Source organism: Physcomitrium patens, chromosome 6 (genome assembly GCF_059467195.1).
Source record: "Physcomitrium patens ecotype Gransden chromosome 6, ASM5946719v1, whole genome shotgun sequence".
NCBI lineage: Eukaryota > Viridiplantae > Streptophyta > Bryopsida > Funariales > Funariaceae > Physcomitrium > Physcomitrium patens.
The window spans coordinates 14,870,455-14,886,924 of NC_143415.1; the positions used below are offsets into that span (position 1 = coordinate 14,870,455).

At 28.0% G+C, this 16,470-nt stretch overlaps 1 long non-coding RNA gene across 1 annotated transcript; it reads right to left on the reverse strand.

The window, feature by feature from the left end:
* Positions 1–13,888: 13,888 nt before the first annotated feature.
* LOC149989182 (uncharacterized) lies at positions 13,889–15,356 on the reverse strand. The gene is made up of 2 exons (XR_016503434.1): positions 14,888–15,356; positions 13,889–14,644 (listed from the first exon to the last, which is right to left on the reverse strand). It is a non-coding gene; the product is annotated as an uncharacterized LOC149989182 (long non-coding RNA).
* Between the last annotated feature and the right edge of the window lie 1,114 nt (positions 15,357–16,470).

The following is a 16,470-nucleotide window of genomic DNA, read 5'->3' on the forward strand; positions in this document are numbered from 1 at the left end:
TTTTAGATGTCCATATTATTCTAATAAATAAAAATATGTAGAAGTAGGTACAAGTAAATAGAGTATGTTAAATCAATAATATCTTTTTATACAAACTTTAAAGAGGATTTGTAAAGATATATTACATCTTCAAACTTTAATGGATATGAAATGTGCTTAGTAAAAATTATTCTATAAGTTCTGACTTTTAAAAGAATGCATTGGAAGTGATTTATATTTTAATGTTTAGGCCACATATCTTGCAATTCTTAGGGAGTTTTTATAAGTCATTCTTGATAGCTAATTTATTTAGAGATAAGAATAAAACTATCCTTAATTTTTTTTAATGCCTATCAAGGACATGAACTGAAAGAAGATATATAAATCTAAAAAATTTGTGTTAAAAGAAAAGTAAAAAAATAGCAATAAAGTAGTATATATATTAAAAAAAAGTTAGAATGGCTATTGCCAAAAGACAAGGAAACTAGAGACTCTTCAATCTAGACTAGAAGCAAGAAAAGAATTGACAAGAGTGAAGATGGCTTTATTCTTGCCTCTATATATACTATTTAATTAGGAGCTATGTGGAAATGTTTTATATGACCTCTAATATGTGTTGACTTTGCAGGACACATGCTTTAGCTTAGAAGGTAAGTTTTCTATGTGTGGGCCATATAATTAGCTTATTTTTCAAGCTACCAACATGTATCGCACATGGCCAACTTGTTGACCACGTTTCTAACCTAAAAAGTCAATTATAGTCATCTATAAAGTCAAAGCACTGTCTATGAAGCTTCTATAGAAGATATTATGGAATTAATCTATTTTTACCTATTTGTATCTAATCATATAGGTAATTATTGGTTTAAATGTGTATATCCATTACAATACCTTTTTGGTAATCTAATTTTGATTGGAGATTCTGTAGCTTATTTGAATTTACTAAAAACCATTATAACTTATTTTTATCTTATAATTTAATATTTTTTATATAATTTATCTCTTCTTTAATGATTCATATTTTTGATGATATTTATATAATAATAAAAAATTAAATAAATAATTTAGATTTAATTTATTAATCTTATTTTTTTTCAATTTATCTTTTGAACAAAAAATAAAAAATTCCTTAATAATCATTTATGACCAATGTCTTTCTTTCTTTCATATAATTCTATTATATCAAATATTCAATACTTCGTTGGATAATTTAGTCTTTTTTTTTATTATGATTTTTAATTTTTTTCATCTTTTTTTATATCACTACTTAAAATATAAATTACTCACTATTTTATTTTTTCAAAATAATTTCAAATATACTTATATAACTAGTAATATTACGATTTTTTTCTTGTAAAGTTTATAAGATTAAAACTGTTCAATCTTTGTTATGCATGATTTAAAAACCTCTTAAAGTTTAAAACTTAATTGAAACTATATAAAGATTTATAAACATTCAAATATACCTCGTAAATAAAAAATATAATCTATTTTCTTTTCAAATTAATTTCTATCTTTTAATATAAAAATTATACCAAATTTTATATTTTTATCTATATTTTTTTAACTCATATTTAGATTCTATACTAAGTGTTATTTAAAAGGTATATTCAATATATATATATATATATATATATATATATATATATATATATATATATATGATGGATCTAAAAACTTAAATTTTTATAAAAATATAAAAATATACTATTCTACATCTTATTTTATGTCTTACAATTAATAGTAATAGATAGAAAATATCACTAGAAGAAAACTAGAAAATTAACAATTTGAACTCAAAAACTCTTATCTACTACACCATGATTTAACACGTTACAAAGTTATGTTCAACTCTTTTTCTACTTTATAGTATTAAAACAAATTTTAATTAATAAAATAATATATATATATATATATATATATATATATATGTATATTTTATTCTTAAAAACTCATCAAACTATAATAATTTGTACACTCTTCTATTATGAGAGCATAATTTCTTAATCTTTCTATTCTTTCATTTTTTTGAAATTTTAATCTATTCATTTAAGAAAATAAAAACTTCAAATATGTGTTAGATTATATATTTCTTTATTTTTTTGAAGTATTTGATTACAAAAAAAATAAAGAGCAATGTAATAATTTTTAAGCATTTATGCAAGTATTTTTATGTTTAAATATATGTAGCCTGAGGTACTTTTAGTATAATAAAAGATAATATTAAAATTTATTTTGTATTCATTATCAAATATTAAATATTGAAAATATTCTACTTCTATTTTTAAAATTTAATACTTATTTATTTTTATATTTTATTTATTTAATATGACCTATTTGTGTACACAACAAGTGACTTATGTTTGTTACATTTTTTTTTCAAATAAATCCAACAAAACTCTAAACATAAACATTCTCATAAAAGTTTTTATTTTTTTTATTTTTTTTATTTTGTATTGTAACATGACACAAGATTCTTTAGAAACTTTTAGAGTTATATCCTACATTGTCTATTTGCAACTAAGAAAGTCTAATGCATCTAAAAATATCAAATTATATCTTAACTGAAAAATATATAAAAAATAATTGATTTTCTGAAAAGGTTACCAATTTTTTTTTATGTGATTCATATTATATATCATATTTACTTGTGTATTTTAAATACATATAAGGTGTTTCATATAACTTGAATTTAGCAATTGGTCTAATAAAATTACACAATAAGAGCAATAAGAATTAAATATTTATATAAAAAAATGTTAAAATTAAGGTTTTAGCTTCAAATTTAAAACAATTGTCAAGTTTTTAATTTTTAATATTTAAAATAAATCAATAAAAATAGTCTATTAAAAAAATAAACTCTAATTTTATATAGAAGTTTTTTTTGCTCTAGCTTTTCAAAGATACGAAATTTTTTAAATTCAAAATATCAAGTTTTTGATTTTTCAAAATAAATATTTAATTTTTATTTGGATTATTTATGGTACTATTTATCTATCATTTAATCTTTTGAAAAAATTGCTTTAGATCTCAAAGTTACATAATTTTTTAATTTTTAATTTTTTTTATTCTTTTTCACTCCAATAGATAAAAGATCTACAATAAAATCTTTTTAGTTTTTTTAAAATTATTTTCATGTTATTAAAGACATAAATTTATTCAACAATATTTTTTTATTTTGAATTTAATATTACTAATAAACAAAAGATCTCCTTAAAAGTTAAAGAAATATTTGACAAATTAACACCTTCTTTATGTGTAGAGTAAATAATTATAAAATTAAATACAAACAACTTGTAAACAACTTTATAATATAATTTTTTTTTTTTTAAATTGAGAATTTAAATTTTCTTGCTAACATAATATTATATATGATTTTTAAAATTCAAATAGATTGTGCATGTAACTTTATAAATGATATTTTTCTATTCTTTGACATTTTTATTAAGAACTGTATTATTTAATAACTTATATAAGATAATCTTTTATTTTTACCTGTAAAAACTCTATATATATATATATATATATATAAGACCCTTGCTGTCATTCAATTACCTTTACCATGCTTTACTACCAACTTCTAATAACTCTAAAACAAAATTACATGCATACAAAGAATTATCTAGACTTTAAACTTAAGTTATTGAGATATATATAACTACATATTTATTTTGAATTTTCTTAACTTATTAATTATATTTTAAAAATCCTTTGAAATTTTCCTTAAATACATTCTAATTGGTCACAAAATAAAAAATTTATTCTGTTGCAAAATTATATATATATATTTTTTAATATTATAACGTCCATAGAGATGGTTTTAAAAAATATGCAAATTTGGTATACTGCACTGATATTAAGTGTCAAAGACATAGTCGTAGGAAAAAAGATAAAAATATTATATATTTATATTTTATTAAATATAAAAGAAAAAATTAAAAAATTAAAAAATTAAAAAGTTAAAAAATTAAAAAAACCATAATAACAATTGCCAAATACGAAGAAACTAGTGAGACTTAAATTTAAAGTAAAATACATGAAAGACATAAAGATTAAAGATAGCTTATGTCTTGCCTTTGTATATACTAATGCCAAGAAAATATTTTGGAAGCTTTTTAACAACCATAAAGCTTAAAGCCCAAGCCTTTACATTGTCTGTTATTTCTAATAGAGTCCTTAAAATACAATAAATGTATAAAATAATTTTCAATAACCATATGGCATATTTAAAAATATTTATTTATCTAATTCATATTTAAGGAATTTTTCCAATTATTTTTAAAGAAGATATAATCTACATAACATGTTTTTAACTTACTTCTATTAATTTATTTTGATTAAAGTAATATAGGTATTTCTATATTTAGTAGAAGGATAAAGAAAGAATTTATAATAAAATTCAATAACCGAGTAGAAAATTATATTTAAACATGTATATTTATAACTCTTTTAAACAACCATATAGCTCTTGTTGTTTAAACCTCTAAAAGAAATTTCATACATATTATAGTTAATTCTTTCTGAAGTTGATTTATATTTTTAAATTCTTAATATTATTTTTAATTTAATTTTATGAAAAAAATTAGGTTTACCTTTCTAATTTTTTTTGCATGCTTTTAGATTAAAAATAACTTTTCTATTTTTTTATTAATTAGCAAAATCTTAATACCTTTGCAATAGCAAGTAGAATAAATTTAAAGAAATTTTTATTATTATTAAATATTGAAGAAAATTTATATTTAATATATATATATATATATATATATATATATATATATATATATACACAAAATCTAAGCTTAAATAAAAATATGAATAATTTTGATTTGAATTAAATAATTAAATAACTAAAAAAAATCCTCAATAATAATTAATTTTTGTTAGAGATTAATCATGCTATATTTGTAATAGAGTATTTTTAAAATAATCTATCATATATTAATGTATATAAAATATATTTTCTATATAATATATTAGAAATAGTAACTAAATAATCAAATAAATAATTTACGCTACAAACCAAAATATGGAAAGATTAATTTAGAATCATACTATTAAAATAAGAGATAAATGGATATTATTAATATGTTTTTATAAATTTATGTGATAAATAAAGTTAAATTATAAACAATCAATTATCTAAATTAAACTAAAATAAGGACTTATATCTAAAGACTCTTATAAAATTTTAAACAAGATTTTATTTTATTTTATAGTAACCAATATTTATGTATGAAAATTTACTATAGTTTCTTATTTCTAATTTTTATTTTGTTGCACTCTATCTATCTTTTATCTTCAATTATATGCTTTGAATATTTTTAGCTTTTTAATGTTTGATTCTAATTTTTTAATATTTTGTGTTATACTATGATTGATGTCGTTCTATAAAGTTTTTTAAAAAAACCTTTGAATTTAATAAATTAATCATAATAAATTATATAAGATATATAGTTTATTTTTTAATTAAAATTATTCTTTTACAAGAATTTTATTTCTAGTCCAAAATATAACCATATTTCTGATTAAATGAATATAGACTTATGTATTTATTTTAACCTATAAAATTTATAACATCATTTATAATATCATTTATTTTGTTTATCCGTAACATTAATATAATTTAATTGTAATGCAAGTATTTCTTTAGATTTTTTTAATTTAATGTAAATTAAGAAAAATATAATATACATTTTAAAATTATGTTCTAAAATAGTTTATCTACTTAAGAAAAATGCATTAGAGTTATTATTCTTTAAAATAAAAATTTATTACCTTCAAATAATATACTACAAAATTAGACAAGATCATCAACCAAATTCTAATGGTTCTTGAGCAAGCTACACCATTGCATTTCGAATCTTCTTTTTATTTTCAAATCCAAAAATAAATATTTAAAACATTATTTATCTTATACTGAATTATTTTTAATTTTTTTCATTATTTTCTTATCTTTTCTTTTTTCTTCTCTATATTCTATTATTTTCTCTCTTTGCTGTTTTTTCTTTTTTCTTTTTTATTTAAAAATATTAAAATATTCTTAGCTTAATCATTTATTTGATTTAAATTTTTAAAATATTCTTAGCTTAATCATTTATTTGATTTAAATTGCTAATGTAATCAAAATTTTACAATAGAAATGTAAAGGCATTTCCTTGTTGATTAGTCTATTATTCTTTTCAATGATTTATAGATTTCAATAACATCAAAAAATAAAAAATAAAACTTCAGAAGTCCAAGTAGCATTCTTTAGAAACTATGTAAATTTTCTATGCTTACAAAATTTGACTAATATAATGAAATAATAAGTTTCAATGAATTATCATCTTATTTTCATATATATATATATATATATATATATATCAAAGATGTTATTTTCATAATAAAAGGATTATTAAATATATGATATATGGAATAATTTACAGGATACAACTTATATTAAAACAATAAGCAATACATTAAGAAGTAGTAAATATGTATGGATGTACATACATATGCATTTGAGTCCATGTGCATGTATATCATAGGAAAAAATAAAAGAATAAAAAATATGCTACATTATAGTCATTTTATATATTTTTATTTCTGTTATATATATCATAAAAAATGCTAGTTGCAAAAGTTTCTTTCTATACTGTTTTGGTTATAGAAAGAAGAATGGTTAAACCATGTTGATAATTATGTTGGACAATTCTGCACCTCTTCTTTAAATAAAACGTATAATCAAATTTTACTAGAATGATACAGTAGAGAGGGAATTTTTTTGTAAGCGATACAGGATAAAATTAATTTATAGCAAGGACGGGTGATTATAGGATGACAGTTCAGTTTTTGTAAGCAAGTGATAGATAAAGACTTGAAAAGACATTCATAAGTCTTGAGATCATTAAATGTAGCAGGAGCTCTCCATAATATTTATTGAAGACTACAGTAAATACCATAGCTATAATATATAGAGTCTAGTGAAGAAATACTATTTATCCTCTCTCCTTTTCTCTTCTTCTATATGAGACACAACCAGATCAATAGAATTTTATGTATGAAGCTCTCTCTCGTTAGAAACCCTCTTGTGTGTATGACTTACTACAACTCTTGTGTGTGTATATTACTTACCATTACTCTTGTGTCTTTCTAAACATTCTCAACACGTTATCAGCACGACTCTCTTCTACACTCTATCACAATTTTTTTTTGCTCTAGTCTTGACTTTTCTTGCTACTCTTACTTAGTGTCTGCCTCATGATTTTGCTGCTCTTCTTGCTGGCCCCTCACATTAGCTGCTTGCTTAGAGCACTTGTTCTACTCTCTACCCTACTTGCTTAGAATACTTGCTTAAAATACTTGATCCAGTCCAGCTTCACCTTGCTCCTACTGTGCCCTACGCTTGCCGCCAAACTACTGCCACTGTTGTAATATATGAAGTCTTGCTTGAGAATGCTTTGGTCACCTGGCTGTAGAAGAAAGAATAGAAATTGCAATAACAAAATCTTAATTCTAATAGAATACTAACAATGCTCTAATTATACTATAATAATTGTAAACAAGCTTAATCAAATTCAAAGAAACCTCAGAGAAATTTCAAACAAAGAATAAGAATTCTTAAAGAAATATTAGAAGGATCACAAATATCACTTAAATACATCTCAATTCAATCTTAATTTAATTTTAGTTAAAATCCCATTGAACTTCATTCAAACTTTAGGCCAAAACTAATTGAATCTTAAATCCTAATAAAATCCTAAACCCTAAATCAAACCCTAAATAAATCTTAAACCAAACCCCAACCAAATCCTAAACCAAACTCCAACCAAATCCTAAACCAAACTCCAACCAAATCCTAAACCAAATCCCAACCAAATCCTAAATCAAATCCTAACCAAATCCTCAATCAAAACCTAAACCCTAAATCAAACCCTAATCCAAATCCTAAACCCTAAACCAAACGCTAATAATTCCTATAATAGATTTAAACCTCAATAACTAATGAATAAACCGTTGATCTTAAGTCAAATTTTGCACACTTCTAAAAATATAAGTTAAAAACAATCACATAAAAAATTAAAAAGGATCGGAGTTACTAAATTGACGATTACTTCAAAAATGTGCTCAGGTATTGGCCAGCCTCCTTCTCCAATCTTGATGCCAATCTTCCAGAGCTAATATCTCTCCTTTGCACTATTCGATTGATTTCAAAATTCTCATATATATCGAAAATCAAGTCTTATCACCTCTCACAAAAGTTTCACTCCAATTCAACAAGTAGATTGCAAGAAATCTTAAAAATCCCCACTAGACCTAAAATTCTACTTTCTGAGACCTTGACCCACTTAAACCTCAATATTCCTCAATTCAACCGTTAAATCAAGCTCAAATTCACAACACATATTAAACACAACTATAACCATAATCCTACAAAATTTCACTTATAGATCTATTATAAAACTCTTGAAATCATCCAAAACGTAAATCCTATTTTATTTCATAAAATCGAAGTCATCCGAAACAAACATTGACTTTGCAAAGCTCTTAAAAAGTCAAAACAACTCGAAATCATCCAAAATCATTGCCTATAGAATCCATATCCAATCTTCTATCAAACTCCACTCTCCGATTTGCTAAAGAGTTCCAGAGTCGTTGTCGAGACTTGGTTTTAAGCCTCAGGGTCTGATTTCGATCCTCATTCATAACTAGGCCTCTCCGGGTATCAACATCTAGTTTTTTTTTAAGTAATTTTTACTAGAATTTAGTCTTAACTTCCTCCTAAAGATGACTATATCATTTATTTTTCCAATTACCTTATTTTGCCTTATTTTTGGTCCTACAAAGTAAATATAAGCTATTTTTTTTTAAAATGGCAGCATTACTACTAAAAGTTTAATAATCTTCCTATCTTTTATCCATATTTTTCTACCTTTTCTTTTAACTTGGCTCTTCTATAATAAGATCCATATTATCATATTTCACCATATAGTCATGTTACAACACGACATCGCTGCCCCTACTGTTGCTACTGCCCACCATATCACCGTTGACACGGACGTGACCGTTGTTGCCTACCCTGCCGTCGTTGCCACCCTGCCGCTACCTACTACCGCTGTCAAATTGCTATTTTGCTGCCTTAATTCACAATCTCTCTTTAAAAAAAACAAAGAAAAAAGAAAAAAAATAATATTTTGATTTTTCAAGTTCAAGTTTATTATTTTATTTGACTTTATATTTTAAGGTACGTTTTACTCAACTTTTCTACTTGATTTTGTATTTTCTTTATAGAATTATTTATAATGAGTGCTTCAACATCTTCAACTGCTTCTACTATGGTTGCAACTATTACTAGTACATCCCAACATTTTCAAGCTCTTTTATTTCCACCATTGACTGTGGATAGAAACAATTATCTATTATGGGTAAAAATAGCAAAAGTAAATTTATTTACAGAACAACTCGGATGCCATTATGTTTGAAGAATCTCCTATAATAAGTATTTCTATTCTTCCTTTTATTTGTTGGAAAGCACTTCTTCTCCTTTGTCATCATCTTGTACCTGCATTACAACATCATTACTTGGAAATGGAAGATCTTGCAAAGCTTTGGAAGAATCTTAAATCCAGATTTAATCATCAAAAGACTATTTTTCTTCCACACGCATGTCATAATTAGACACATTTATGTATCTTGGATTTTCTAAATTTAAATACTTTCAATAGTGAAACATATAGTATTGTCTCACAATTACGATTATGTGGACAAAGTATCTCTGAAGAAGAAATGATTGAGAAAACTCTCTCTACATTTTCTCCTGTATCTACTGTGCTTGTACTATATTATAGGAACATGAAATTTTAGAGTCATTCTAATGTCATATCTTATCTTGGGGAGAAGCAAAATGAGCTACTCTTGAGTAATGCGGAAGCTCGTCCTATTGGAACTACAATTCCAAAATTTCATACACTTAATATTTCAAAATCTAAAAAAAAATTATATAAACATGAAAAACGTACTTATAAATATCAGGGTAGTCATAGTCATGACTATTTCTACCTATATGGAAAGAATAAACGTTCTACTATTAATTATAGTAGAAAAAAATCAAAGATGCGTTCTTGCGATAAGTATGGAATGATTGGATATTTAACGCGTGTATACCATACTTCAAAATATTTTATTAAAATATTCCAAAAAAATAAGAAACTACGAGCTGAGGCTTGTGAAGTTCATACCAAGGATGCGTCCATGGATTCAATTGGTGTTGATGACTTAGAGGCTTATATGAATGAAAAAACCTCTAATGATGAATCAAATGATGCACTCATTGATTCTGCAACAACACATACTATCTTGCAAGATAGACGATTTTTTATTGAAAAATCTTTAACTTAGTAAACTAAAAATATGATGACCATGGCTGGAGCAAATGCGTTTTGTTTCCAAGAGGGCATAGCGATGGTAAAATTACCTGTAGGTTCCATCATAAAATATAAATATGCCATGTTTGCACCCTTAGCACCTTGGAGTCTGATCAACTACCAAGATGTGCGTATTAATGGTTATCACCTCTCGACCGCCATTTTAAATAAAAAAGAGGTTTTGATTCTTGCAAAGAACCATAAAGTTGTTGAAAAAGCTTTTGCTAGAGAAAATGGTTTATACCAAATTGTAATTCGGCCTTCCATTATATTTAATTTTACATCATCTATCACAGAGAGTCGTATTTGGCATGGACGATTGGAACATCCAAGATCCACATTATTTAGAAAGATCATTCCATGTATAACTGGGCACAATTTAAAGCCTGCAGATGTAGACTCTATGGAATTATGTCATACATGCTTGTAAGATAAAATGATTACTTAGCCTTTAATTTAGAAACTTCTACAAGAATTACCACTAATGCTTGAAAAAACTGTATGGTGATATTTGTGGTCCTATTAATCTAATATCAGAACCATTTTGTTATCTTTTGGTCCTTGTTGATGCATCAGATAAACAATCACATGTTTCATTATTATCAACTCAAAACATGGTATTTGCCAATCTTATATCTATACTTTATTCATTTTTGGGCACATTATCTTGATTATCCTATAAAAAAATTGTGTATGGATAATGCAAAAGAATTCACATCAAAGTCTTTTGAAGACTATTATATTGCAATAGGAATTGAGTTGACATATTGTGTTCTATATGAACATGCTCAAAATGGACTTTCATAGTCATTTATAAAGCATATACAACTCATTACCTAGTCATTCCTCCTTCATGCAAATTTACTTGCATCTATATGGAGTCATACAGTTTTACATGTTGTAGCATTAATATGCCTCCGCCCTTCTTTTCTTGAAATTGTTTCACCACATGAGCTCATTTTGAATCTTGTTCCAAATATATCTCACTTACGAGTATTTGGTTGCCGTGCTTGGATTCCAAAACCAAAAACTAAATGATGTACCATTAGAGCTCATCGACAAGAAGGCATATATGTTAGTTTTGATTCATCAAGCATTATTCGTATTGTTGATCCATCAACTGGCACATTATTACTTGCACGTTTATAAAATTACCATTTTGAAGAAAATGTATTTTCATCTCTTCAAAGAAGAATATCCAATCAATAAAGAAATAAAGTACTCATATTTAAAGCACCAGAAACATTTACAATGGATCTCGATCCTATGACATCTTTGGCAGAAATTAAAGTTGCTAAGATTTTGCATCTAAAACGGATCGCAAATGAAACACCTAATGGCTTCAATGATGTACTTAGAATTACAAAAGTTCATATTAATGAGGCTCAGAATGCACCTGCTCAGATTGCAATGCCATTGACTATAATACCTCAAGTTATAACAACAACAACTAAAAAAACTCGTAGACCAGATAAGCAACCATGTAAGAAGAAAGCTATAAAATTGACTAATCTTGGTATTATTTCTCAAGAAATTGTCACTCATCTTACGGGACTACCAATTCATGATGATATATCCATGCATAATGTACCTTCAATTCCTATGAAAAACAATCTTGGAATTGGAACGAATAAGAACAAGTTGAGTAAAGAATTATCTATTCTGTATTATGCTACAGATGATATTTGGGACAGACCATCTATTACAATAGATGAATCATTTGCATATAAGATTATAGAAGCCCTTTCTTGTAAGGAAGACAATCCCCAACCTCAAACTATCGAAGAGACTATACGTCGCTCTGATTGATCAAAATAAAAAACTGCTATTGAGGAGGAGTATGCCTCTTTGTATAAGAGAAAAGCCTTTGGTCCAATTTTAGACACTCTTACATCTTGTCCTGTGAGATATAAGATGGTATTAATATGCAAGCAAGATGCTCAAGGCCAAATAACTTGCTATAAAGCTTGTCTTGTTGCTCAAGGATTTACTCAATGATTTGGCATTGATTATGAATCCACATATTCTCCAGTCATGGATTTAATTACATTTTGATATATTATTGGAATGACAATTCATACCACCTTAGAGATGCATTTGATGGATGTAGTAACTGCATATCTATATGATTTTCTTGATACAAATATTTATGTGAAAGTTCAACTTGGCTTAGAAACAAGAATTCTAAATATTTATATGAAAATTCGACCCGCTCTAGGACAATATCGTGGTATTAAATTATGTAAGGCCTTGTATGGTTTAAAACAATTTGGACACATGTGGTATCAACGTCTTCGAGATTATTTAATTACAAATAATTTTATAAGTGATCTATTAATCCTTTGTTTGTTTATTAAACGAGATAAAACTGGTTTTGTGATCATTGTTGTATATGTTGATGATCTTAACCTAGTGGGCACTACATCTACATGTGTTACAACTACTAACCTTCTTATACGTGAATTTGAGATGAAAATGCTAAGAAAAATAACTTTTTGCATTGGTCTTCAGATTATGTATCTAACAGATGGTAGCATTTTTTTCTACCAATTAACGTATATTAGACAAATCTTGTGAAGATTTAATATGATTGATGCTTATCGATTGTCCACACCAATCATTGGTTGTGGTCGTGATGGTCATGATCCATATCATCCATGCGAGGAAGAGGAAGAAATATTAGGAGATCAATATCTATACCTCGTAGTAGTTGGAACACTTTTGTATTTAGCTACATCTACAAGACTAGATATTGCATTTGTAGTTAGTGTTCTTGCAAGACATAGTGTATGTCCAACACTACGACATTGAAATGGCATCAAATATTTATTATATTATTTAAAAGATACTAAAGACTTGGGATTATACTACACACAATCCGCAGATCCAAAATTGGTTGGATATTGTGATGCAGGATATAAATTTGATAGTGCAATAACTAAATCTCAAACAGGATATGTATTTTTAAGACATGGAGCTGCAATATCATGAAAATTAGTGAAACAAACAATAACTGCAACTTCATCCAACCATGCAAAAATTACTACCTTACATGAAGCATCTCGAGAATGTATTTGATTGTGATCAATTGATAAATTCATTCAAACAACCCGTGGATTTTCATATGATGATTCTCCAATTATCTTGTATGAAGATAACAATGCTTGTATTGCATAGATACAAATTGGTTTCATTAAAGGCGACATCACAAAGCATATTGATCTAAAGTATTTTAGTTATACCCATGACTTGATTATTGATCAAGCACTTATAATTAGGGAAATTAAATCTACAGATAACCTTGTTGATCTCTTTACCAAAGCTCTTCCATTGTGCAACCATTGTCGACTTACTTATGGCATTAGTATGCGACGACTTACTTTTCTTGAATAAGAAAGTTAACGAGCTCTTTAAATAATTAAAGAAAATGATGTATACTTTTTCCTTCATCTATGGTCCTTAAATACAATAAGGTTTTAATGAGGCAATAATTGTTGATCTTACAAGATCACAAAAAAGTATAGATCATAATTCTATACAAATTTTATATTATGTAAATATTATGATGAACGAAGAGGAGTGTTGAAATCATTAAATGTAGCCGACGCTCTCCATAATATTTACTATAGGCTACAATAAATACTATAGGTACAATATGTAGAGTCTAGTGAAGAAGTATTATTTATCCTCTCCCCTTTTCTCCTCTTATATACAAGACACAACTAGATCAATAAAATTTTATGTGTGAAGCTCTCTCTCCTTAGAAACCCTCTTGTGTGTGTATGACTTACTACTGCTCTTGTGCGTGTGTGTATTACTTACTATTACTATTGTGTCTTTCTAAAGATTCTCAACAATAACAATTCCTCATGAAAATGAGCAGACAAGCGACGAAAATCATCCACCGCAGCACCAAACGAAATTCCTCCGGTCAAGTTATCGTGTGCGACTCCCTATTACATCAGGGTTCTAGTTTACAGTTCACTGGGACGATCGAAAACTAAACATCACAAAGCACGCTCCTCTACTCCCTGTAGGCAATGGACAATTAGCCACCGATCACTGTGCTCGCGCGTGGCCTGTAGCAGAGGACACATGCCTGAAACCAAGCTTCCGTCATGATCTAACGATCGAACAACTTCTCCTCGAGAATATAAAAAGTACGTAAAAAGAAAATTGCAGTAACGCATCATTTGACGTTTAGAACGAACATTACCTCAGAATACGCGTATGGCTACTTAGGCAAAAAAACCTCACATCTCCTGCACTTGACACCACTTGCTACTAGTTAAGATGCCGGAGATTCTCGATTCTACAATCAGATTCTCTCCAGAAAAGAGCACACGGACAATGTCAACGCTTCCAATGCTCAACCCTGAAGTTCCTCTCAACCACGTCGCATAGTAACGGTCTCAAACGAAAAGGCTCCCTAAAAATAGCTGTAAAAAATCTGAGGGCAACAGCAGGACCTGACAAGCGTAGGAAATGGAGGAGGACTAACTTACAGCATCAGCAGTCCAGAAAACGATGGAGAGACGGCGAAATTGGTCGTGACGAGCACTAATGTTATCACTACAGTGGCCCCACCATCGCCGAGATCCGTGGTCTGATTTACGGCGCGTCGCTCTTGAGGATGGAACTATCAAGAACTCACGAGCGAGGATGGAAGGAACTTTCGATAAAGCATGCTTGCGTGGCCAACCCCTCTGTCCACTAGGATTCCACATAAGCGATTTCTGATTGGTCCCACCCTTCCTATTCTTCCCGCGTTAAGTCGTCAGCCACAACCCTTTGTGGTATCTGGATGAGGAGAAACCACTGCTGTGGTGGTGTGATTCGGAACCCCCTCAAATTTTTTTTCTGTGGATTTAGCCTTTTTCTTCGTTAACCATATATTCTGAAGAATTGAATACTAAGAAATGATCATTAGTTCTTGACATCCTTGAAGCGTTTTCGCATTTGCGGACTGAAATACAAAATTTATCAAAAACATGTTTTAAGAGTCCAGAAAAATCCATTTCCTGTACATTTCTCAAGTTTTTATACCTTATCATGATAATCAAACATTTTGAAAATCACACACAATTAGTGGTTTCAAAACAACAATTATGAAGAATCACATCGATGCAAATAAATTCAACCGTGTTAGCACAAATTGGTTTTTTGTTTTCTTTTTTCTGTAAAAATTGAAAATCAAGAAATTATGCTCATTTTCTAATTTAAAACCTCATGAGACTAGCCTCTGAAGTGCCAAGCAATCAAAATTTGACCGTAGTGACAAAGACAAAATAAGTACACCCACAGGAACAGTTTGTTGATGTGAAGATCGATGATGAACACACCACACAGGAAGCGTGAATTAGGGGCACAATTCAGTGAGTGTCAGGACTAGCCTTATCAAATGTTTCTATCCTGAACTCAGATTGCAATGCTTATCATCGAACTGAAGAGCTAAGATTGCTTCCAGACACTCCTTGTGTCAACTTCTGAAGGTGCACCCACAATCAAATTCTGCATCACCTACATTCCACTGCTTGAGCTGGACTACTAGGTTAACAGAAGACCCAGTAATCTGCTTTACACCAGTGCCACATACTGAAGGATTGCAATTGACTTCTGTCTGTAAATATTCAATTCATAGCAGCCAAGAGTGAATGAATACAAGAAAGGCCACAACAAGTTACCACAATTCAGAATTTGTGTTGTTGGTGTTGTCCTTCAGTTGAAGGCATTGTGAGGGCAGTGATGGGCAGCCAGTTACATAGGAATACCTTTGCTGTCATTTATGGCTGTGTCCTTCGTACAGTACCAGATGAAGTGACTCCAACAGAAGAAAAAAATACTTGCAAGCAACCTCTAATCAGCTGCTTTTTTTTTTCTTTTTTTTTTCTTTTTTTTTTTCATTCAGGTTTAGGGTTTATCTTACATGAATCTTCGCAACTGAAGGTGGCTGGTTCCCACTTGTTAGTAGAGCAGAAACGTTGACTGCACCTGCAGAAATGGGAGAGAGTGACTAACTTGGAGGACTGGACGTCGACCCAACTCGTATCATTGGGTAAGTGGATGTCAACGCTGAAATGTCACTCAC